The sequence below is a fragment of the Eumetopias jubatus genome, unplaced genomic scaffold (genome assembly GCF_037043125.1).
Source record: "Eumetopias jubatus isolate StellerSeaLion01/CBP00866 unplaced genomic scaffold, mEumJub1_p1.0 scaffold_3, whole genome shotgun sequence".
Taxonomy (NCBI): Eukaryota; Metazoa; Chordata; class Mammalia; order Carnivora; family Otariidae; genus Eumetopias; species Eumetopias jubatus.
In genome coordinates, this window is record NW_028274809.1 from 106,312,985 (window position 1) to 106,336,776 (window position 23,792).

General features: G+C 38.1%; 1 protein-coding gene across 2 annotated transcripts in view; it reads left to right on the forward strand.

Moving 5' to 3' along the window:
- The window catches only part of CNTNAP5 (contactin associated protein family member 5), an 855,278-nt gene that overhangs the window by 257,017 nt on the left and 574,469 nt on the right, over positions 1-23,792 (forward strand). The window lies entirely within an intron of this gene.

Below are 23,792 nucleotides of genomic sequence, written 5' to 3' on the forward strand. Positions count from 1 at the left end.
GAGATGTGAAGATTCAAAGCAGTGTGGTTTCCAGGCTTTTAAGACAGAGATGTTTCAAAGGTTAAACAAATCACATAAGTGGAGATTCTAAGTGTAGACCCTCAATAAGAGCAAAACAAATTATTGGTGGCCAAACAAAGGGCTTTGGAATCAGATTCACTTATGTTTGGATCCTAGCTTTTCAGTAAACTAGCTGAGTGACTGGGGCTAATGTCTAGCTCATTACTATAAGTGTTAGTATACTTAACTTCTAAAATGGGAATAATAGCAGGTTCCGAGGTTCAGAATTGATGGGTATAGAGAATCAGGTGTTTAATAAGCAATGGTCATGGGCATCTGGGTGTTTCAGTGAGTTGGGAGACCACCTTCAGCTCGGGTCATGATCCTGAAGTCCCGGGATCGAGTCCCTTGTCAGGGTCCCTGCTCAGTGGGGAGTCTGCTTCTCCTTCTGACCCTCCCCCCCTTGTACTCTCTTTCTCACTCTCTCTTTAAATAAATAAAATCTTTAAAATAAGTAAATAAATAAATAAATAAATAAAATCTTCAGAAAAATTAAGCTATGGCCATGTGGTTGAAATAAAAGTGATATAGCAACCTGGACTTATTTTCCCTTCATTCATCATTGGAATTGTCTGTGATGGTTGGTATATGGCATGCATGCGAAAGAGCATTCACAGCCAGCAGTCTCTGAGGTTCACACCTCTCCAGCGTATATAATCATAGCATCAAGCACCTCTCCTCAATGTATCACAGTTGGAGTTTTCTATTTATTCCTGCATGTAGTTAAAGTGTGTCTCCTTCCATATTGTATGTACCCTCCTTAAGGGCAAGTACCATTTTGGCTTTGTTTTTATGCAGTGGCATGAGCAGCCCCAGGGCATTGGCACACGCAGATTATGATCAAATAAAATTTTAAAACCTTCCCTTCCAATCTCACAGGTGAGAAAGCTGAGGCTCTGAAGGAATAATTTTCTTGCAGTAACTTAGGTCTTAGGTCTTAGGTCTTAGGCGGAGAACCTGCGATTCAGACCTAAAAGTGATACTCAAGAGTCAATATGGTTTCTGGTAAGATAGACAATATCACATTACAATTATTTTTATTTATTATTATTATTATTATTAATTTTTATTTATAGAAAAGTAAACAGAAGCTTATAGGATATTAAATAATTTTCCCAGGCAGTGCTGGGGCTCAAACCTAGGCTTCCAATTAGATGCCTACAGCTCCTTCCCAGTAACCTACTTCCCGTTCACCATGAAAACTATTCTCAGGATATTGCTAGAGCCTTCCTTAACGGTCCTCTGCTGGCTGTGCAAGGTTTGCTTGGTCCAAGAAGGAGTGATTCTTTTTTACTTTCTCCCAATGATCTGGAGGAGCCAGTCCTACCAGAATCTTGGATTGGCACTGGCTGGGGAGATGGGATTCAGCTGCCACCTGCTTGCTTGTTGTAGTTTCTGCTGGAGGGCATTTTCTCTGAATATTTTTGACAGGCGGTCAGGCCTTTTTATTAAGTGAAAGTGAGCCTAGGGATCCACCACAGTGGAGTGTGGGAGTGTGATGCTATCGGGAAGTTAAGTAAAAGAGGTTGCAAGATTCACCAGCTCAGGAGCAGAGGGTTGAGCAGTCTGCCCATAGGGTCTGCTGGCCCACCCACATGAGTGCCGAGCTAGAATGATCCTGATGGGTGTGCCTTTGGAGTCTGGGGTGGGATCTGTGAATCTCTGGCTGTTGTAAGCCAAGCAGGGATGCAGGCTCAAATACTTCAAGTGTCACTGGTTCAGCCTGCCAAGTGAAATAAACTCAGGAAACTACAGGAAACCTACTCTGTCTTGGCAATCTTAATTTTTGCTATGAAGCTCTGGGTTGTCCACAGCTATTGTTGGTAGTTCCTGTGGGCTAGCCCAGTACCTGTACATAACTTCTATTCAAATCTAGGATGAATCAGTATTTCTGAAATATCAAAATGGTAGAAATATCAAAATATCAAAATATTTTCTTTTCAATTAGCAAAATACCAAAGCTATCCAAATAGTCCCCATAACTTTGTGTCTATTGTGTCACTTCCCCAGGAACCCCCAGTCTTCTCTGATCCAGTCATGACCCATCTGGAAACTGGTCCCTGTACTTTGATACTGGAACCCTGATGGGCAACGATTTATTATTCTAAATACTACTGTGCTTTTGAAATTGCTTTGACATATCTGGTTTCTCTGCTAGACTGTCAACTCCTTGAGGGCAAGAATAGTGCTTAGCTCACTTGTTTAGCCCTAATATCTAGCACAGAAGTTGGGAACACCCTATGTTTTCAAAAAAAAAATTGGAGACACAGAGCGACTTTTTAGTAGTTTTCTATTTTAAAACAGGTTAGTGCTTGATGTATGAATAGACACTCAGTGGTGTGGCTGTGTTTTCTCTTCCTCCAGGACCATGGCAAGTTTCAGTTTGTAAGATCACAGGGAGTGTTCTCTTTGTTGTTCGTTACTATCTGGATACTTCTGTAATACTGGAGTCCCGCAGTTCCACAAGGAGAGTTGCCCCGGATAATTAGTTTCATGAACCGCAGCCACTTTGGCTGCGTTCCCCTCTCCTGGCACTCCTGGAAATATCTGGGACCTAGGATATGCTTTCTTTCCATAGAATTATCTCAAATGAAAGTAACTATACACTATGAAATATATACATTAAACAGTAGGAGACTAGGTTATATAGAGTCATTTAAAATTGCTGGCCAGCTTTTATATGGCTTTCATCTCATCCACAGTGTTGGACTTTGTGTCCTTCCTTGTGCTCATAAATGGAATCCTGGATGTGTAAGGCTTGTCAAAATCATTTCACACGTTCACAGCTCCCAGAACATCATTAAATGCAGGGAGTTTGGTCATTGGATACCTTTTCATCTGGAGTAATAAAATATGTTGTTATTAGTAATTTTTATTTACTGAATAAATATTATTTTTATGTAGTGAATGCTTTTTGTTTATTGATCTCCTTCCATACGGCAAGCCAACACACTGCTTTTACTTTGATCATAATACTCTAAGCTCAGTATTCTTATCCTCCTTTTACCTATGAGAAAACCAAAAGCCAGAGAAATTAACTAATTTCCCCAAGGCCCTCCAGATACTAATTGGTGGTTCTGGGATTCATCTTGAGTCTGCCTGGCTCCAGCCTGCTAATGCCTTTCCCCTGGTACTGCCATGTTTTCATTCCCAGTGACCCAAACCTTCCCCAGGACAGCCTGCTTCTCCTGACCAACACAAACTCAACCTTGATAGCAGGCAAGCCATCCTCATAGCTACAACCTGGAACAATGACTGTCAAAATCTGGGAACCTTAGAATTACTGAGCGAGTTGCAAAAATTACAGGTGCTCAGGTGCCACTTCCAGATAGTCTGTCGGGAGTGGTCTGGAGTGGGCCTGAACACCTGGGTTTGTGTTGTGTGTGTGTGTTTTTTTTTTTAATTTTCTTTCTTTCTTTCTTTCTTTTCTTTCTTTCTTTCTTTCTTTCTTTCTTTCTTTCTTTCTTTCTTTCTTTCTTTCTTTCTTTCTTTCTTTCTTTCTTTCTTTCTCTTTCTTTCTCTCTCTCTCTTTCTTTCTTTCTTTCTTTCTTTCTTTCTTTCTTTCTTTCTTTCTTTCTTTCTTTCTTCCTTCCTTCCTTCCTTCCTTCCTTCCTTCCTTCCTTCCTTCCTTTCTTTTTTACAAATTCATAACTTTATTTCTTTTATTATGTTATCTTAGTCACCATCCATTCCGATATGCAGCAAAGTCAGAACCTCTGTTCTAGTGCAGTAGCACCCCAAGTGGAGTGTGCACATGAACCTTCTGGGGATTTGTTAAGGATGCACCTGGATCTGTAGAACTGGCATTGGGCCCGAGGTTCTGCATTTCCAAAAAGCCCTTGTGACCCTGATGCTGCCGGTCCAACTTGTTGTTAGCAAGGCCCCAGAACTTCCACTGTTTCTCCCACCAGCGGACCTCATCTTCTCCTTTTTTTAAATTTTTTTTAAATTTTTTTATTTTTTAAAGATTTTATTTATTTATTCATGAGAGACACAGAGAGAAAGAGAGAGAGAGAGAGAGAGGCAGAGGGAGAAGCAGGCTCCCAAGGAGCAGGGAGCCTGATGCGGGACTCGATCCCAGGACTCTGGGATCATGACCTGAGCCGAAGGCAGACGCTTAACCATCTGAGCCACCCAGGCGCCCTGGACCTCATCTTCTCCTGTTTGCTCTCCTCCTGGGAGAAATTCTCCTGCCAGTGGTTTGCACTGAGTTCTAGGCCTCTCTCTTTCAGCAGACCTGGGAAAGCTCTGGTTTCCACTAACACAACCCTTCAGCCCAGTGGATAGAGGGTGGTGAGTAATGAAGCCCAGGTCACAAGTTCAGTGCCCAAGTTCAATGCCCACAGGGATCAGTTAGCTTTTCTCCGCTCCTAGCCACAGTCTCCAGGCCAGTCATCGCACACATGTGTGTGATTGGCCCTGAGGGATGGATGCTTCATCTACCATGCACGAAACACTCGAAACACTCACCAGAAAAGCAGCCGCTGTCTGATTCCTCCCCACGGACATCATCTTGATAGGAAGGAAGCATTCAACGATATTAGCTATCACTGGGTGCTTTCGTGTCCTAGGCACCGTGCTAAACACTAGAATCTTCATAACAGTCTATGAGGTACGTGGTCTCATTACCCCCGCTTCAAAAATGAGGAAGTTGCACTCATGGTTTTAATGTTTTGATTAAACACACACACACACACACACAGCAACTGGTAAGCACCTGGAATTTCTAGGACTCAGGCTAGTGTGCTACATGCTATAGAGCATAAATTAGGGTAATAAATCATCTGTAATCTTCTAAGGTTAGAAACTTTAAAATCCATTCTTCTAGGCTCCATCTTGCTTCTTGATTCCCCTTAATTTATAATGATGACAACTGCCTCACTGTTTTTAGAGAAGCATGAATCAGACTGTCCTTATATTAAAACAAACAAACAAACTGAATAAATCTGTAATATTGGGAGTGTTTTACCTACATCCAAGATGAACATCAAGTGTATCCACAGATTTAACCACATAATAAAGGCCCTGGTTTTTCTGACATACCTGTCTTAGACCTTTTTGATTTGTCCTAATTTTACAAGAAATACATCTAGGTTAGGAGCCCAGGAGTTTCTCCATTCAAATTTAGGTTTGATTCTTACGTGTCTGACTAGTGGGGTCAGCTTTATTTTCATATGTTAAGGAATTACTAATTTGGACATAGGTGTTTTGTTTTTAAGCATCGAATTCAAGAGGAAGCTGCATTTGTTTTGCCTCAGTGATCAGAAGTATATATTTTTAAAATTTATAGTGAATATTGAATGCTAACAAAGGGGAAAAATTGTGATCCTGGTCAGGTCTAAAGTCTGTATTATTTAGCACTAAAGCCAAGTTGCTAAAAATTAAGTAGTAGACCACACAACTTTTTGGTGGTATTCCCTATTATATTTTCCTATTAAGTGCATCAGTTACTCTGAATCAAGGCAATCAATTAGTCAGTACATTTTTTATTGACAATTCTGTATACTGGGTACTGTCTTAAGCCCTAAAAATTGAAGCAGTCAGGCATATGGCTTGCCCACAGAGAGATTATGTCCTTCCTTATAAATGGAAAATTTTATTTTTTTATGGAATGTTTCCTTGCTATTTCTAAGGTGTCTTTTATCCTCTTTTAATGGAAGACTTATAAATTCTGATAAATACTTTGTTCTTGAGCTAGTATTCCTCAAGATATTTCAGGTGATGATAAAAAATAAAACTCGTAGGTCCCTACTATTTTAACTGAAATATCTCCCTCTCACAAACCGAAATCTTTCTTATGATTTTCCAACCCCTCCACCTGCTTTATTTCTTTGTTGGTATTTTATCACCCTCTGAGATTAGTTATTAGTACCTTTACACACTCTACCTATGTTCCCTGCACTGGATGTAAGCTCTATGGCCAAAGACGTTTTTGTCTAGTTTAGTGGTATGTCATTATAACCAGGAACACTACCTGGAAAATAGGAGGCACTCAACAAATATTCCTTGGAAGGGTGGGTGGATGAATGAATGAATGAATAAATAAATATTTGCCATGGATTCAGCACAAGAAATCCATCACTTCAAAATGGATCAGTACAAGAAATCCATCCTACATTGGATGAGAGGTTATTAAAGATGGCTTTTTAGGATTCTTTATCTATAACCATAAGATCTGAGGATTTTACAGTTCAGTCCCCAGATGACCATTAATAATAGTCATTTATTGACCGTGCAGTATGTGATTAAGGTGGCTTTGTGGTTAATAGTAGAAGGACACTGTAGTCGTATCAAAAGAGCATTCAGTATTGACATTCAGTGTTAGGCTATGTTTCAGTATTTGAAGACTTCTGGTGTAAAACATTTTTTTAATTTTCTTTTGTACCAACTGAAGACCATTTCACTTATTACCGACACCTTCCTTTTTTTGCCAGGGACCCAAAATTATTATGTCCTGAATTGTTAATAAGGATTGTTTTTAATCAAGTTGGTGACTAGATTACTACTAACAACAAACCAGAGGAATGAATGAATGGCAAATTGTCAACTTGAAAATCAGTGACAATAGGTATAAAATTGGTTGCACATGTTTTAAGCGTATGGCCATTTAAAGGAGTATGTTTAAAAAGTATGAAAATTAGGAGTTTATGTATGCAAATTTGTCACCAGTCCCCATAATTTTAAACAAAAACTAATGCTTGAAGAATAAGCAAATTGGTTTGGTTTTAGAAGAAGTAAAAGAAAGCAAAACCCATGCATTTTTTTTTTTTTTTTTTTTTAGCAATTACCATGACAAATGCCCACCATGTAGCTAGATAGTGGGCAAAGTGGACCAGGCACTAAATATATTTATTATTTCTATAAACTAGATACATCATAACCATATCACAAATGAAACTGAGGGCCAGAGAGATAAAAGAAATAATGAGAAACTGAATCTGGATTTTGAACCAGATATGCTCACTCTGCTATGGTCTATGCATGCTGCAACACTGCCTCCTGTGGTCTAAGCTGAAATTACATACAATAATTTATAACATGCACACATGATCTATATAAAAGATTATTACACATAAAAGATTACACATTATATATGTGCATATATATATATATATATAACAGTGGTAAGATTATGAGTGACTATTTTCTTTTTTTAAATTTTCTTTTATTATGTTATGTTAATCACCATACATTGCATCATTAGTTTTTGATGTAGTGTTCCATGATTTATTATTTGCATATAACACCCAGTGCTCCACGCAGTATGTGCCCTCCTTAATACCGATCACCAAGCTGACCCCCCACACCCCTCCCCTCTAGAACCCTCAGTTTGTTTCTCAGAGTCCATAGTCTCTCGTGGTTTGTCTCCCCCTCCAATTCCCCTCCTTCATTCCTCCGCTCCTGCTATCTTCTTCTTCTTCCTCTTCTTTTTTTTTTTTTAACATATAATGTATTATTTGTTTCAAAGATACAGGTCTGTGATTCAACAGTGCTCCATGGACATTCGAGAAGAATGTGTATTCTGTTGCTTTGGGATGGAATGTTCTGAATATGTCTGTGAAGTCCATTTGATCCAGTGTGTCATTTGAAGTCTTTATTTCTTTGTTGATCTTTTGCTTAGATGATCTGTCCATTTCAGTGAGGGGGGTGTTAAAGTCCCCCACTATTATTGTATTGTTGTCAATGTGTTTCTTTGCTTTTGTTATTAATTGGCTTATGTAATTGGCTGTTCCCCTATTAGGGGCATAGATATTTATAATTGTTAGATCTTCTTGTTGGATAGACACTTTAAGTATGATATAGTGTCCTTCCTTATCTCTTATTATACTCTTTGGTTTAAAATATAATTTGTGGGGCGCCTGGGTGGCTCAGTTGGTTTGGTGACTGCCTTTGGGTCAGGTCATGATCCTGGAGTCCCGGGATCGAGTCCCATGTCGGGCTCCACGCTTGGCAGGGAGTCTGCTTCTCCCTCTGACCCTCCCTCCTCTCATGCTCTCTCTCTCTCTCATTCTCTCTCTCTAATAAATAAATAAAATCTTAAAAAAATTAAAAAAAAATCTAATTTGTCTGATATAAAGATTGCCACCCCGGCTTTATTTTGGTGTCCGTTCACATGGTAAATGGTTTTCCACCCCCTTTCAATCTGGCGGTGTCTTTATGTCTAAAATGAGTCTCTTGCAGACAACATATCGATGGGTCTTGTTTTTTTTATCCAATCTGATACCCTGTGTCTTTTGATTGGGGAATTTAGCCCATTTACATTCACGGTAACTATTGAAAGTTATGAATTTAGTGTCAGTGTATTGTCTGTAAGATGACTGTTACTGTATATTGGCTGTGTTCCTTTCTAGTCTATGTTACTTTTAGGCTCTCTCTTTGCTTAGAGGACCCCTTTCAATATTCCTTGTAGGGCTGCTTTTGTGTTTGCAAATTCCTTTAGTTTTTATTTGTCCTGGAAGATTTTATCTCTCCTTCTATTTTCTTTTTTTTCTCCTTCTATATCCTTTTTTAATTTTTAAAAAATTTTTTATTGTTATGTTAATCACCATACATTACATCATTAGTTCTTGATGTAGAGTTCCATGATTCATTGTTTGTGCATAACACCCAGTGCTCCATGCAGACTGTGCCCTCTTTAATACCCAACACCAGGCTAACCCATCCCCCTACCCTCCTCCCCTCTAGAACCCTCAGTTTGTTTTTCAGAGTCCATCATCTCTCCCTCCGACTTACTCCCCCTCATTCTTCCCTCCCTGCTATCTTCTTCTTTTTCTTTTTTCTTAACATATCCTTCTATTTTCAATGACAGCCTAGCTGGATATAGTATTCTTGGCTGCATATTTTTCTCATTTAGTGCTCTGAAGATATCATGCCAGTCCTTTCTGTCCTGCCAGGTCTCAGTGGATAGGTCTGTTGTCAATCTAATGTTTCTATCATTGTAGGTTACAGATCTCTTCTCCTGAGCTGCTTCAGGATTTTCTATTTGTCTCTGAGACTCGTAAGTTTTACTATTAGATGTCGGGGTGTTGATCTATTTTTATTGATTTTGAGGGGAGTTCTCTCTGCCTCCTGGATTTGGATGCCTGTTTCCTTCCCCAAATTAGGGAAGTTTTCTGCTATAATTTGCTCCAATATACCTTCTGCCCCTCTCTCTCTTTCTTCTTCTTCTGGGATCCCAATTATTCTAATATTGTTCCATCTTATGGTGTCACTTATCTCTCGAATTCTGCCCTCGTGATCCAGTCGTTTATCTCTTATTCTCAGCTTCTTTATTTTCCATCATTTGGTCTTGTATATCACTAATTCTCTTTTCTGCTTCATTTATCCTAGCAGTTAGTGCCCCCATTTTTGATTGCACCTCATTAATAGCCTTTTTGTTTCGATTTGGGTAGATTTTAGTTCTTTTATTTCTCCAGAGAGGGTTTCTCTAACATCTTCCATACTTTTTTCAAGCCCAGCTAGTATCTTTAAAATCATCATTTTGAACTCTAGTTCTGACATCTTACTATTGTCCATATTGTTTAGGTCCCTGGCAGTCGGTATTGCCTCTTGTTCTTTTTTTTGAGCTGATTTTTTCCATCTTGTCATTTTGTTCAGAGGAGAATAGGTGAATGAGAGAACAAAATGCTAAAAGGTAACAACGTCCCCAGAAAAATATACACTAAACAAATCAGAAGAGACCTGAAACTGGGGGAAAAGAAAGGGAAAGAAAGAAAAAAGAAAATGAAAAGAAAAAGAAAAAGATAAAAACAAACAAACAAAAACTGAGAATATGATCAAATATGATCAGGCTGGTGCATAGATCAGTGCCACGCACTAGATTTTGGGTGTATTTTGGTCTGTTAGAAGAAAGTGCCTCCCAAAATTTTAAAGAAAGAAAAATTTATATATGTACAAAAGTAAGGGTTGATAGGATGAAGGGATGGAATATGACCATAAAGATGAAATTATAAAAGATTTTATAAAAGGAATTGATAAGATAAGAGGTTGGTTGAAAAAAAAAAGAAGAGGATTAAAAAAAAAGGGGGAAGAGAATATGATGAGGCAGGAAACTAGAACAAAGGCATACACTAGAGATTTAGGGTATATTTTGGTCTATTAGAAGAAACTGTATCCCAAAATTTTAAAGAGAGAACAACATATATATATATATATATATATATATATATATATATATATATATATATATACATATATATATATACACACATATATACCAAAATAAGGTTAACTGCTATGAAGGGATAAAATATGATTGTAAAAATGAAAAATAAAAAAAAATTAAAAAAGAGGGGTGCCTGGGTGGCTCAGTTGGTTAAGCCGCTGCCTTCAGCCCAGGTCATGATTCCAGAGTCCTGGGATCAAGCCCCACATTGGGCTCCTTGCTCTGTGGGGAGCCTGCTTCTCCCTCTCCCTCTGCCTGCGGCTCCCCCTGCTTGTCATCTCTCTCTCTCACTGTCTCTCTCTCTCACTGTCTCTCTCTCTGTGTCAAATAAATAAATAAAATCTTAAAAAAAAATTTTTTAAAAAGGGATTGATAAGATGTTGGCTGAAAAAGGGAAAAAGAAAATTTCAAAAAAGAAAGTTAAACAAAAATTAATGTTGAAAGACTAAAGAATCATGGGGAAAAAGCCATGAATTCTATGTGGAATATTCCCCTAGTGCTGGAGTTCTGCTGTTCTCATTGATTGGTAAACTTGGTCTTGGCTGGATGTTTTTGCCGTTCTTCTCGGAGAGGGGTCTGTTGCCGTGGTTCCCAAATGTCTTTGCCAGAGTTGGAATTGCTCTGCCCCTGCCCAGTCAGGGATAAGTAAGCTGCTTGAATTTGCTCTCGGGAGCTTTTGTTCCCTGCAAGCTTTCCACACAGCTTTGGAGGATGAGAGTGAAAATGGCGGCCTCCCAATCTCTGCCCTGGAGGAGCCGAGAACCCACTCCTCAGTGAGGCCCCAGAGAAAAGCAGTCAATACTCTTGTCTCCCTGGTCTCCGGCTGCACTCTGTGCCCACCCTGCCTGTGACCAAGCGTTTCTATCTTTGGCACACAACCCCGTGTGGAGTCTCCAAACCCAGCAGATTCCTGCGGTGCGCTCCTCTGCTGCTCCTCCTGGGGGAGGAAGGGGTGTCTCCCCATATCTGCCACTTTTTGGTTCCCTGCTGGTGAGAAGTGGCCTGACTGTGCCACAGGTCACGGTTTATGGCAACCCTGAGCTGAGAGCCCGCTCCTCATCTCCTTCTCTGCAGCCGGCTTCCCTGCTCTGATACCTGGGAGCTCTGCTGCATTCAGGTACCCCCGGTCTTTCTATGACCCCGAGGGTCCTGAGACCACACTGTCCCAGCGAGGGTTCCACCCCCTGCTTAGCCACTGGAGTGACATCCCTCAGTGGAACCGACTTCTCAAAGTTCCGATTTTGTGCTCTGCTCTCTATCACTTGCCAGTAGTGGCTAATGGAGGCCCCCTCCCCTGCCGTCTATCTTCCCGAATATCGCCTTGGATTTACTTCTCTGCACATCCTACCTTCCAGAAAGTGGTAACTTTTCTGTTCAGAGAGTTGCTGCTATTCTTTTCTTGGATCTCCTGTTTAGTTTGTAGGTGTTCAGAATGGTTTTATCCCTATCTAGCTGAATTCCTGGGACCGGATGAAATTTAGGTCTCCTACTCCTCTGCCATCTTGCTCCTCTAGTGATTCTTTATTTTCTAATTTCTTTTTTTATTTTCTAATTTCTGTTTATTGTCCAAATTTGTACAAAGAATATAAGTTAATTTTTACATTTGTATTTAAAAATATCCATTGGGTGCTCTGGAGGTATCTATAGATCTTTGGAGACTTATTTCAAAGGGTGTTAATCATGCTTACCCCAACTGCGTCTTGGAACTGCTGCAAGAAGCAGAATATTAGCCTAATGGATCACTGGTCAGCCTCAGTGTCATATATTTGAAGATAAACTACTCATCAAGTTAAATCCAATGTGACTTCTACTTTTGTAGCACTTCCTGCAACTCAGTGCCTAATAGAATGCCATATTCAAATAACATTGCACTATTTAATGTGTTTTTCCCAGTGAGTTGAGTTTGGAAATCACTATATAAGTTATTACTACAATTATTTTCCACCTTCATCTGCCAAAAGAAAGAGAAATCAATTCAGTCCATATCTTGACTGCAAGGCTGTTGTAAAAGATCCATTGTCTGCACCTATTCTATGCATGAATTTTTGAAATTGAACCCAGCGATGCAACATAAATTTTAGGAAAGTGATCTTCAACAGCCAGGCACGCCCCAGGACTATTTGAAATATGATTTGGGAAACTCCATTTCAATTTCCATTACTCACAGCTCTTCACCTTTGCTTAGGCAGGTTCTAGACCAAATGTTCTCACTGAATAGCTCTGTCATCTTCAGTAGATTGCTTGGTCTCCGTTCCAGTTTCTAATTGTGTAAAGTAGAAATGGTCACATCTGCAGTTTATTCATCACATCTGCCTTTTGTGATTGCCATTGGTCCTGGTGGTGTGAGAAGAACCTGTGGGTCTTGCATGGTCCTGAACAGCGAAGTTATCTACATCAGAATGTCCCTGCCTTCTGAGTCCATGACTTACTTACTTTATGCATCGGTATGCCCCTGGACTTCCTGAAGCCTCAGTTTCCCTTTCTTTAAAGTAGGGATTATATATAATGCCTCAGAGTCATTGTGGATAGGAAATAAAAACTATGGGTAAGTAACTTGGTTAAATGAGAGTTACAGAATGAGTTCTCCACTGATGGCAGATGACAACTATCCAAAGATGTACAAGCAAATCATTTTTAATGTTGGTTCTTATGTTTAGGTTTTGTTATTGTGTGTTTTTGTTGCTTGATATGATAAAATGCATGCATATATGTGTATTAGGTATTTATTATTGAAAATGGACAAAAAACAATCAGGCTGGGATCCATAATCCTATCACTGTCATTGACTATCATTTTATTTATTTTTATTTTTATTTTTTAAATATTTATTTATTTATTTGAGAGAGAGAGAATGAGAGAGATAGAGCACAAGATGGGGGAGTGTTAGAGGGAGAAGCAGACTCCCTGCTGAGCAGGGAGACCAATGCGGGACTCAATTCTAGGACTCCAGGATCATGACCTGAGCCAAAGGCAGACGCTTAACCAACTGAGACACCCAGGTGCCCCTTTGACTATCATTTTAAACTTACTGTTAACATTTTGGTGTTTCTCTGTTTCATTTATGTTAATTCTGGAGGTATTTTTACAGATAAAGTCATATATAATTATATAAGTTTTATTGTATCTTCTTCATCAACTAAGTACTTAATCTTGTTATTACAAATACTGCCAATTTTTAATTACTATTTTCATTATGTAAGTAATTATGCGTATATATTCTTTATTTAGAAACTACAAATAGCAAAATTAGAAAATTATAATTATTCTTAATTCCATAGGCCAGAGATAGCGACTGCTAACATTTTAAGATATTTTCTTCTGGTCTTTTTTTAGATGTATATATTTATGTTAATATAAAATATCAGCAATTATAAGACCTACCACTATTTCCTAAGAAAGAAAAGAAATGCTACCAAAATGTGTCAATACACATTGTTTTTTTATTGCTAAGAACTTTCATTTTGCATGTCTACCTGACCCTCTTTTTTATTTTTATATTTTTTCTACTTCTTTTTTTTTAGGATACATGCTTTTTCATCTTTATTAGAAATCCCCAAAATATTTTTCAAAGTGGCTGAAGCAATTTACACACTCACCAACAATGTATGAGTTCCTATTGGTCAACCTTCTGGCGCATGATACTGTTTAACTTCCTTTTTTTATTATGTTATGTTAATTGCCATACATTACATCATTAATTTTTGATGTAGTGTTCCATGATTCATTGTTTGCATATAACACCCAGTGCTCCATGCAGAACGTGCCCTCTTTAATATCCATCATGAGGCTAACCCACCCCCCCAGAACCCTCAGTTTGTTTTTCAGAGTCCATAGACTCTCATCGTTCATCTCCCCCTCCGATTTCCCCCTTCATTCTTCCCCTCCTGCTATCTTCTTCTTGTTCTTCTTTTTTTTTTTTTTTAACATATAATGTATTATTTGTTTCAGAGGTACAGGTCTGTGATTCAACAGTCTTACACAATTCACAGTACTCACCAAAGCACATACCCTCCCCAATATCTATCACCCAGCAACCCCATCCCTCCCACCCCCCACCACTCCAGCAACCCTCAGTTTGTTTCCTGAGATTAAAAATTCCTCATATCAGTGAGGTCATATGATATATGTCTTTCTCTGATTGACTTATTTCGCTCAGCATAATACCCTCCAGTTCCATCCACATCATTGCAAATGGCAAGATTTCATTCCTTTTGATGGCTGCATAATATTCCATTGTATATATATACCACATCTTCTTTATCCATTTATCTGTCGATGGACATCTTGACTCTTTCCAGTTTGGCTATTGTGGACATTGGGGACCCTCTTTTTTAAAGATTGATTTATTTATTTGAGAAAGAGAGTGAGAAAGAGCAGGGGAAGGGTCAGAGAGAGAGGGAGAGAGAGAATCTCCAGCAGACTCCTCGCTGAGTGTGGAGCCCAACAGAGGCTCAATCCTAGGTCCCTGAGGTCATGACCTGAGCTGAAATCAAGAGCCAGATATTTAACCAACTGAACCATGCAGGCACCCTTTAAATGATCTTCTTAAATTATATGGGTGGAGATTTTTTATCATGGTATCATTCTTTACATAAAAAAAGAGATGGAAAATAAAATTGATAAGATATTCAAAAACTCCTGCACCTTCAGAGTCTATCTGTCTTGAGTCATCTTTGACACATCCATGCTTGTGTCCAATATAATGCCATCTTCTGTGCTGTTGCACTTTCAATGCTGAATGATAGTATATTATTTTAAAACCATTTTAAGCAGCAGTTCAACTAAAGCCATGTGGTACCAACAATGCACATAACTCATATAGTGACAAAATATGCACCTGCTCTGTTCAAATCTACATAATCTTTTTGTGGCCAGCACAATTCCATGATGGACAACCATGAGTCATTGATGAGAAGATGAGCCCCAATTTCAGGCATACTGCAGATGAAAAAGCCAGATGGCTTAGAACTACTGGAAAAGGAATATTTTACATAATTTTTCTGTTACAGCATTTTATTTAGTTTTATCTTTTTGTTTTTTTTAAATTTCCATTCAATATTAAATTGGGAACATTTCCCAGTATATTTAAACTCTTTAGACCATCATTTCTTTCAAAGCATTCAACAAATGTAGAGCCAAAGAACCTTAGCTTTTGATGCTTTTAGAAAATTACCATTATTGAAAACAAAACTTGCAAACAGGAATATATTAAAAATTATTTCTACAAAACCAAGGGAGGAACTGGACAAGTTAAGTGATGAACATTCAAATGTGTACAAAATTTAATTTTAAAACTCCATAATTGAATGTTGTAATATCTTGACTTCTGGGAAGAATATTTTGATGAAGTGCCTATTTTTAATTAGATGAATTCATATTCTGTATAAGAAGGAAATGAAATTGAAAAAACCTATTATTTCACATAAATCTAAATCCTATAAAACATTCAAGAGAATCATAGAGGCAATTTATTTGACAAGTTTTGTTGTGAAAAATATCTGTCAGAGAAAGATTCTGTGAAAGGAAGCGAAAATACTGTATATATAAATTATTTGGGCTCAAATATATAAACATTTCTACACAAAGAAATATTGGGATTCAGAATATCCTCCATTTAGCAAGTTTGCTCTGAATATGTCAATAATTTCTTATACATAAACTATAATTATGAAGAAAGCTGTAATTGTATATTTTAAAATATTATGATATGACCATATTAAAAAAAGTAAATTTTTCCAAAATGTAATAATAAGGTATTATATACAGACTGAGCTAAGGAACTAAGTATATGAATAAACAATAATCATTTTGTTTATTTTGCTTTTAATATTCAAATCATTCGTATCAAGCTTTAAAAAACGTAAATATACTAGATCATTGTTATTTTTACTTTTTAGAAATAATTTAAAGAGCAAAAATAGTTTATGTTCTTAATTTTACAAAGCTTACCAGTTATTATATATTACATTTAGCTATTATATTTTATATACTATTAAATTTTATTAAACACTGATTTGTTATTTAGTAAATAAATATTTGATCATTTACTTTAAATAATAACATATATTAAATAATAGACTTAATAAATAATAATATTTTAAAATCTTCCTTACACCAGAAATTAATCCCTCTTAGGATCTGTAATAAGATATTTAATCCTCCCCATTGTAAAGCATTTAGGATGCTGCCATGTACCCTATTGTACTGATTATTACATATATTAAACAGATATCTCTCCATATGAAATCCTGATCATTTTGTTTGGATAGCTTCCAAGTAGTGGAATTTCTTATAATATGAACATTTTATATCTTACAATGTGAACATTTTAAAATTAAATTGCATTAAATTCTTTTCAAAGATTGAATATATTCTCCAAATATCAGGAAATAACAGTAATAAAAATCCAATGCATAATTTAAAAAAAGAAATTATTTAAAATAGGTTTTAAATAACTAAAAGAATATCAATAACACATCTCAGGAAGATAATGTTAAGCAAATAATTTGAATGGTACTTGTGAAAATTATTTAAAATAAGTATATTTTTGTTCAATCAGTTATATTTTTAAAACCAGGGGAGTCATTGAGCACTTGTCATGTTCCCGGAGTTATGCATAACTCTAGATATCAAGGTAAATAAGACACAGACTTTGTCCTTAAGGTATTCTTCTGGTGGTGGCCAAAACACAAACAGCAGAGATGAGTACCACAAACACTTGCAATTGTTAAAATAACAGAGCACAATAAATAAAATCTTTAAAAAAAATCTTTAAAATAACAGAGCACCTGAGTTCAGTGAGCACAGAGGGTGGCCTGCCCTTCTGCTGAAGAGTGGATATGATGATGATGGAGCATATGCCTGGCAGATTTCATAAACAGCATGGCAGAAGAGCTGAGACTGGAAGGCTGAATAGTTTGATAGCAGAGATGAGGGAAAGTATACATACAGAAGAACAATATGGACAGTCTTCAGATTAGGAAAAGCATAGCGTTTTTGAGAAACAGAGAGAGGATTGTTAAGTTGAACTTAGCACAGCATGGAGCTGGAAGAGAAGAGGGGGTGGGCCAGGAGCAGGGTGTTCAGATCGAAGGTGAGATAAGTCTTATTTCTCTTACTATGGATGCTGTCATTGTGTGAACTCACACTTTTGTGGCTAAGACTGCCACTGGTGCTACTATTCATATAATATAGTCATTCAAGATTTATTTATTGATACCTTATTTTCTGTGTCCTGGACACGATGCTAATCCCCAGAAATAAGACTGGGCACAGCAGATATGCATGATGGCAATAAATGTGTACAGTAATATGACAATTTAAAATAATGACAAGAGTTAGAAGAAAAGGGTAGAATTTTATTTTTTTATTATTTTTTAAAGGGTAGAATTGGAAAGAATGTTTGGCTGATTTGCAACAATGTGGACAGAAATAGAGGGTATTATGCTGAGCAAAATTAGAGAAAGATAAATACTCATATGTAGAAATTAAGAAACAAAACAGATGGACATAGGGGAAGGGAAGGAAAAATTAAAGCAGATGAAAATTGAGAGGGAGGCAAACCATCAGAGAGGCTGAACTCTAGGAGAAAAACTGAGGGTTGCTGGAGGGGAGATGGGTGGGGGAAAGGGATAATTGGGTGATGGGCATTAAGGAGGGCACTGGATATAATGAGCACTGGCTGTTATATGCCCCTGATGAATCACTAAATTCTACCTCTGAAACTAATTAAAAGAAAAATAAAGAAAGAAAGAAAGAATGCTTGGCTGGAGTTAGATGTGAAATATTCTGGATCAAGAGGTTAGGGAAGGCCTCCCTTGAAAAGGTGATATAAGGAATATAGCAAAACGCTAGTAAGAGTTTAGCCTTCTTTAGTAGTACCAGAGGAAATCTAGTCCAGACGGTAAGAATGGCAAAATAGCAAGGGAAAATGCTGTGGGGCAGGGGCAGCCCTGGCATGTTTGAAGACCTGGAATGAAAGCCAGTGATTGAATTTCAGGAGCTAAATAAGAATGAGAAGGGTAGGGGCACCTGGATGACTCAGTCGTTAAGCATCTGCCTTCGGCTCAGGTCATGATCCCAGGGTCCTGGGATGGAGCCCAGCATCGGGCTCCCTGCTCAGCGCGAAGCCTGCTTCTCCCTCTCCCACTCCCTCTGCTTGTGTTCCTTCTCTCTCTGTGTCTCTCTCTGTCAAATAAATAAATAAAATCTTAAACAAACAAACAAAAAAGAATGAGAAGTGTAGAAGAGGATGTAGAGATAAAGACTAGAATGACTTTAGAGCTTATAGATCTTGGTGAGGGGTTTGAATGTTAAACTAAATGTTATGGACAGCTACTGGATTTTTCTAGAGTGAAATGATGTGATTTTTAAGAGTCTATTTTCTTGTAATATTGTTCTTGCTCTAATGTATAAGGGAGTATATGCTACATGTATGTGTCTCTGAATAATGAATCTCCTGTTTAAATTTAATATTTGAAGTTGTAAATTTGTGTAAAACTAGAGCTTGAACATGGTTCTCAAATCTTTTTTTTTTTTTTTTTTTTAGTAACTATGAAGATCATTCTGGATTACTTTGTTCTGTTGAAAAAAAAATGTTCTGAAGAAAAAAACTTCTCTCTGAAGTTTTGAACACTTGGGCTCAATTTGGGCAGAGGTGGGATGAGTTACCCATGTGGGGCCAGTGGTGTGGTGTAGAGAACACAGGTCTACCTTGGAAGGCTTTCGTTTTAGCCTTATAAACTTGAGTGTAGAATGGAGCCTTACAACAGTTTTTCTTTGAGTATATTATTACTTCAGAAATGAGTTAATTTCCCCTTTGATTGTCCTTATGTCAGTGGTTACTACCATTTTGACTTTGATTTTGCCTCAGTCTCTTTCAAGGAGGTAATCATCTGCACAAAATGAGCAACTAAAAATATCCTGTAGGCCAATAAAAAGTAACTAAAATTTGTGGATAATCCTCTCCTAAGTAGTATGTTTGTATATTCAACAAAGAAAGTCTTAGAAAATAATGATACACATTTATATCACACCTTCCCTTTTATTAATATTTTGGTCTATTTGCTTCCTGTCTTTTCTCCTGGAATGCTTTATATAGTTTTGTTCATATCATATAGGCTGCTATTCACTTGATTATAATGCTAGTGCACATTTTATGCTATTTGTTAAAGTAATTAATGCTAGCTGCCCACAACAGAAAAGCACCTTGGAAATCTCGGCAGCTTAATGCCACAAAGATTTATTTCTCAAGTCACTTCAAAAGTGATTGGGTGATCATCCACCATCTTGTACCATTCCATTTAAAAGAAGCACCTTGCAAAGTTGCAATGACGAGGAAAAAAATGGGAGGGTGCATGCAAGCACACTAGTTCTTAATTGACCAGAAATGGCCAAAAAGAAAAAAAATTTTCTAACAGTTCACTGGGCTGATGTGGCTTCATGTCTAAGTACAATGGAGGGCAGGGGATGTTTGACGAGCACTGTCTCCGTCACTGCCTGCCCTTCAGTTACCAAATACCTGCCACTCTCTTACACACATACACTCTGACTCTCCTATCTCACCACACATGGGAATTTCCAGACCCTTCCTGAAGGAAGACATTTCATGGTCTCATTCATTCACCCAATTCCAGGTGTCTGGTGTTGTCTCCATAAAGTCTGTATGTGTGTGGCTTCTTTTGGTACAGAGATCTTCAATTTAAGAACAAAGGAAAAAATGAATATTGACTTTTTTCCTCATCATCACCATTCACACATCATAATTTATACACACATATGTACAACCAGTGGGCAAAGGTGGAGCAGAAACAAAACAGTGACTATGGACACCATCATCCAGAGAGGGGACGACTGGGGAAAATGACACAGTACACACCACGGTCACTGGCTTGTAGCCTTTCTGCTGTCCTGCAATCCAAATGCTGAAAAGTCCTCCTACCCTGGAAGATGGAGGCTTGATTTGGTCTCTCAAATAGCTCCTTCATCAATCAGTATCTCGACTCTTCAACTCCTCTCTAGAAGGCTTTTCCTATCTTATCTTCCGTGGCATCAGCAAAAATGAGCATCAGGGGATATGTCCATTTTGGGGGCTATAAAGCTTTCTCATCTCATTTTCTGTTCTCAGAAAGTTGGAGCTACCAAGAATATTTTAAGGAACAAATACTAAAAGGCTTTTTTGTTCCAAGTCCATGATATGTTTATATATTTACATTTATATTTGCCTCAAAAACTAGAAAATTTCTGATCAATATACTTCCCCTTAGTTGTATGTGCTAGTAAGCATGCCTAAAGTTCTTTCTGAAGTATATCTTGTGTCTCAGAAGTCCTATTCTCAAAGCTTCTCTCTCTCAACTCAATGGCAAATACTATCTGGAAAAATACATGGAAATGGTACATACCTAATCTGATCTTTGCCTTGATTTGCTTTACCTAACTAAGCGGTCTTACTGGACCTTTGTCACTCAAAGTCTTTGTAAAGGCCCATTATTGTTTGTGTGTGTGTGTAACTAGAAGCACTCAAGTTTTTCCAATCAGGAGGACCTCGAATTTTAGTAATCCTCTAAGTCCTTTATTTCTGCATATAAACTCGTAGATTCTTTCCTGAGTCTCTTTCCTCTAAACCTTAGCAAACACAGCCAATATACACTTCTCATATTCCAATTCCCAACCTCTTCCCTACGATGTAAGTCCACTGTGTGTATGGTTGGCCTTTCAGGTTAATGATTTCACTAAATGTTTCACCACCGCCAAACATAGATCTCTATCTTTTCCACTTCCAGTATCAGACTCTGTACTACCCCTCAAAGAATCACTAAGCCTGGCCACCAACATACAATTAGTGACTTATTCTTTCTTTTTCTTCCTGTTATTTCTTTTGCAGTAGCTCTTCACTTCAAGATACTGATTTCTGTACGAATCTAAGTAACCAAAACTAACTTCTCACAAAGGGCGAACTTCTGAAATATCAATGTGAAATGCAACACTTTGTTCCTCACACCTTTTTTTAAAGGTGTTTATAAATCTTTTTTTAAAGATATAATTTATTTATTTGAGAGAGAGAAAGAGAGAGCACGTGCAGATGTGCACATATGCATGTGAGAGAGAGTGGGGGAGGGGCAGAAGGAGAGGGAGAGAATCTCACACAAACTCCCTGCTGACTGTGGAGCACACCACAGGGCTCAGTCTCAAGACCCTGAGATCAGAACCTGGGCCAAAATCAAGAATCCAACACTACTGAGTGAGCCACCTAGGTGCCCCATTCCTCACACTTTCCTTGGGTGTGGATGAGGCAGGCTTCTTTCATCTAGTCCATTTGTCATGATGGCCAAGAGCTTGCTCCATACTTGATATGCACCACATTCCCTTGTGTCTATTTGCAGGAACTAGTTTGATGGCCCCAATATAAACTTAAGTGTGGCTGGGGAATTTAGGGAAACACATGTAATATTTGGTTAAGTCTCAACTGCATTATTGTGAACCAGTTTATCTTTTTAAAAGTGCTTTCTCGGGCACCTGGGTGGCTCAGTTGGTTAAGCGACTGCCTTCGGCTCAGGTCATGATCCTGGAGTCCTGGGATCGAGTCCCGCATCGGGCTCCCTGCTGAGCAGGGAGTCTGTTTCTGCATCTGACCCTCCCCCTTCTCATGTTCTCTCTCTATATCTCATTCTCTCTCTCAAATAAATAAATAAATAAATAAATCTTTAAAAAAATAAAAAAAAATAAAAGTGCCTTCTCATCTGCGATTTAATATGAATTTCAAGTTTTTCTTAGAATTGAGGCAGGAAACTCATGACTTGGTCCAGCTTAGTGTATAAGAAAAGCTGTGGGGCTATATACTTGTCTTTGCACTAGCTTTTGTAGTATGTTCTCTTATCTTAGGTTTAGCACACATAGAAATCTGTTTTCTTAATTCTCCAAAAAAAGTCATTGGGCCCAAACATTCCTACAATCATGAAGGTACAAAACCACAGGAAAGATAAATAATTCCAATAAACTATGGCAACTACTAAGGGAACCCATAGCTGAGTCCCCTTAGTCTGTGGGCTAGGAAGTGTCTCCTGGAGTAAGGGGCATTTAAGCGGATATGCTAGGGATAGGTAGAAATGAATCATTTGAAACTCAGAGAGGAGGAGAGTGGTCCAGAGATAGAGTAGGCAAAGAGGAAGAAGGAACATGAATCCTTGGTATAATGAAAGAAGGTCAGCAGGGGTATAAGCTGAAGGCAAAGGAGGCAGCAGTGGGAAGGGAAAACGGGCAGAGAGCCCAAATGAAAGGTCTGGTAGGCTCTGTTAAGGACTTGAGAGTTTATCCTGAGGACAGAAGATTTAGCAAACCATGGCTAGGAGCCGTTCACTCCTCTGCCTTCCTCCATTGCACTGCTGGCTATGTGAACTTAGAAACATGTTTGGCCTGAGGGCTGACAGCAGTATTTTAGGACACAGGTTTTCCAGCTGGTTCTTCAAAGGTAATCTGAGGGCCAAAGGACCTGACTCTCCTGCAGTCTTAACCTTGAAAACTTGGGCAGAAAAGCACTTATCCATCAGATCGAGTTTCAGGAACTATAGAACCTAGGCAGTCTGTTCAGAATGTATTTCTGCTCTGGAGTAAATGTACCTTCAAATACCTTTGTATAGGGTATAAAAGTAAAAAGTAAAAAACAAAAATTGTATCTTTTCTTTTTTTCATTTTTTAAATGAGCTCCTCTGAAGAAGTTGCAGTAGCTAAGGGCACACTTGTTTCTTCTCCAACTTGTGATTTAGCAATTATGTGATTAAGCATTGCAGGTTTTACAAGGACATCAGTCTGTTATTGCTACAACCACTAAAGCTTCTGCTTTGATGATGGACTATATAACACTTGCAAATGATAGTCTTTGAATCTTTATTTTCTTTGCAGAGGCAGTGTGCAAGCTCCAAAAACTGGATAGCTGTACTTGCTAAATGCAGTAGAGTATTGATCACACTCTTAAACTATCATGCCTTCTGCAATTTGTGAACTAACATTGCACTATTCATTTTGCCTGTATCTATCACACTTGATTGTTGCCTTCATCTTCCTTCCCTCCTACACCCAGATATATGAAGGGAAATCACTAATGCAGAATTTAGGCATAATGTGGTATTATTGGTTTTCCTACCATAGTTCAATTTTATTCATATTATTCTGGAAAATGATTTTTCATTTATTACATGTATTGTTTTATTATTAGACTATACTGCTCAGCTTGGCTTACTATCTTTGGTTCTGCCTGACACTCACCCACACACTATTCAGTGAAAGCAAGAATGACACCCACTCATATCTCATGCATTGTGGGCATTCTAAAGACTTAGTCCCAAGAGCTTCTGTTTGGACACCATTTTGCATTCAGTCCTTGCTCCTGGTATGTTATGAGGCCTATGGTGATAGGCCTGACGTTTTGCTCTTGCCAATTTGTCTCTGATCTGTCTGGGGACTAATCTTTGGGTCTACCTGAAGCACTCCATTTCAGATTATTTGGGGGAGGATACCCACCAGAGATGACTCCTCTGGAAAGGAAAAAAAAAAAAAAAACTTACTGAAGTAA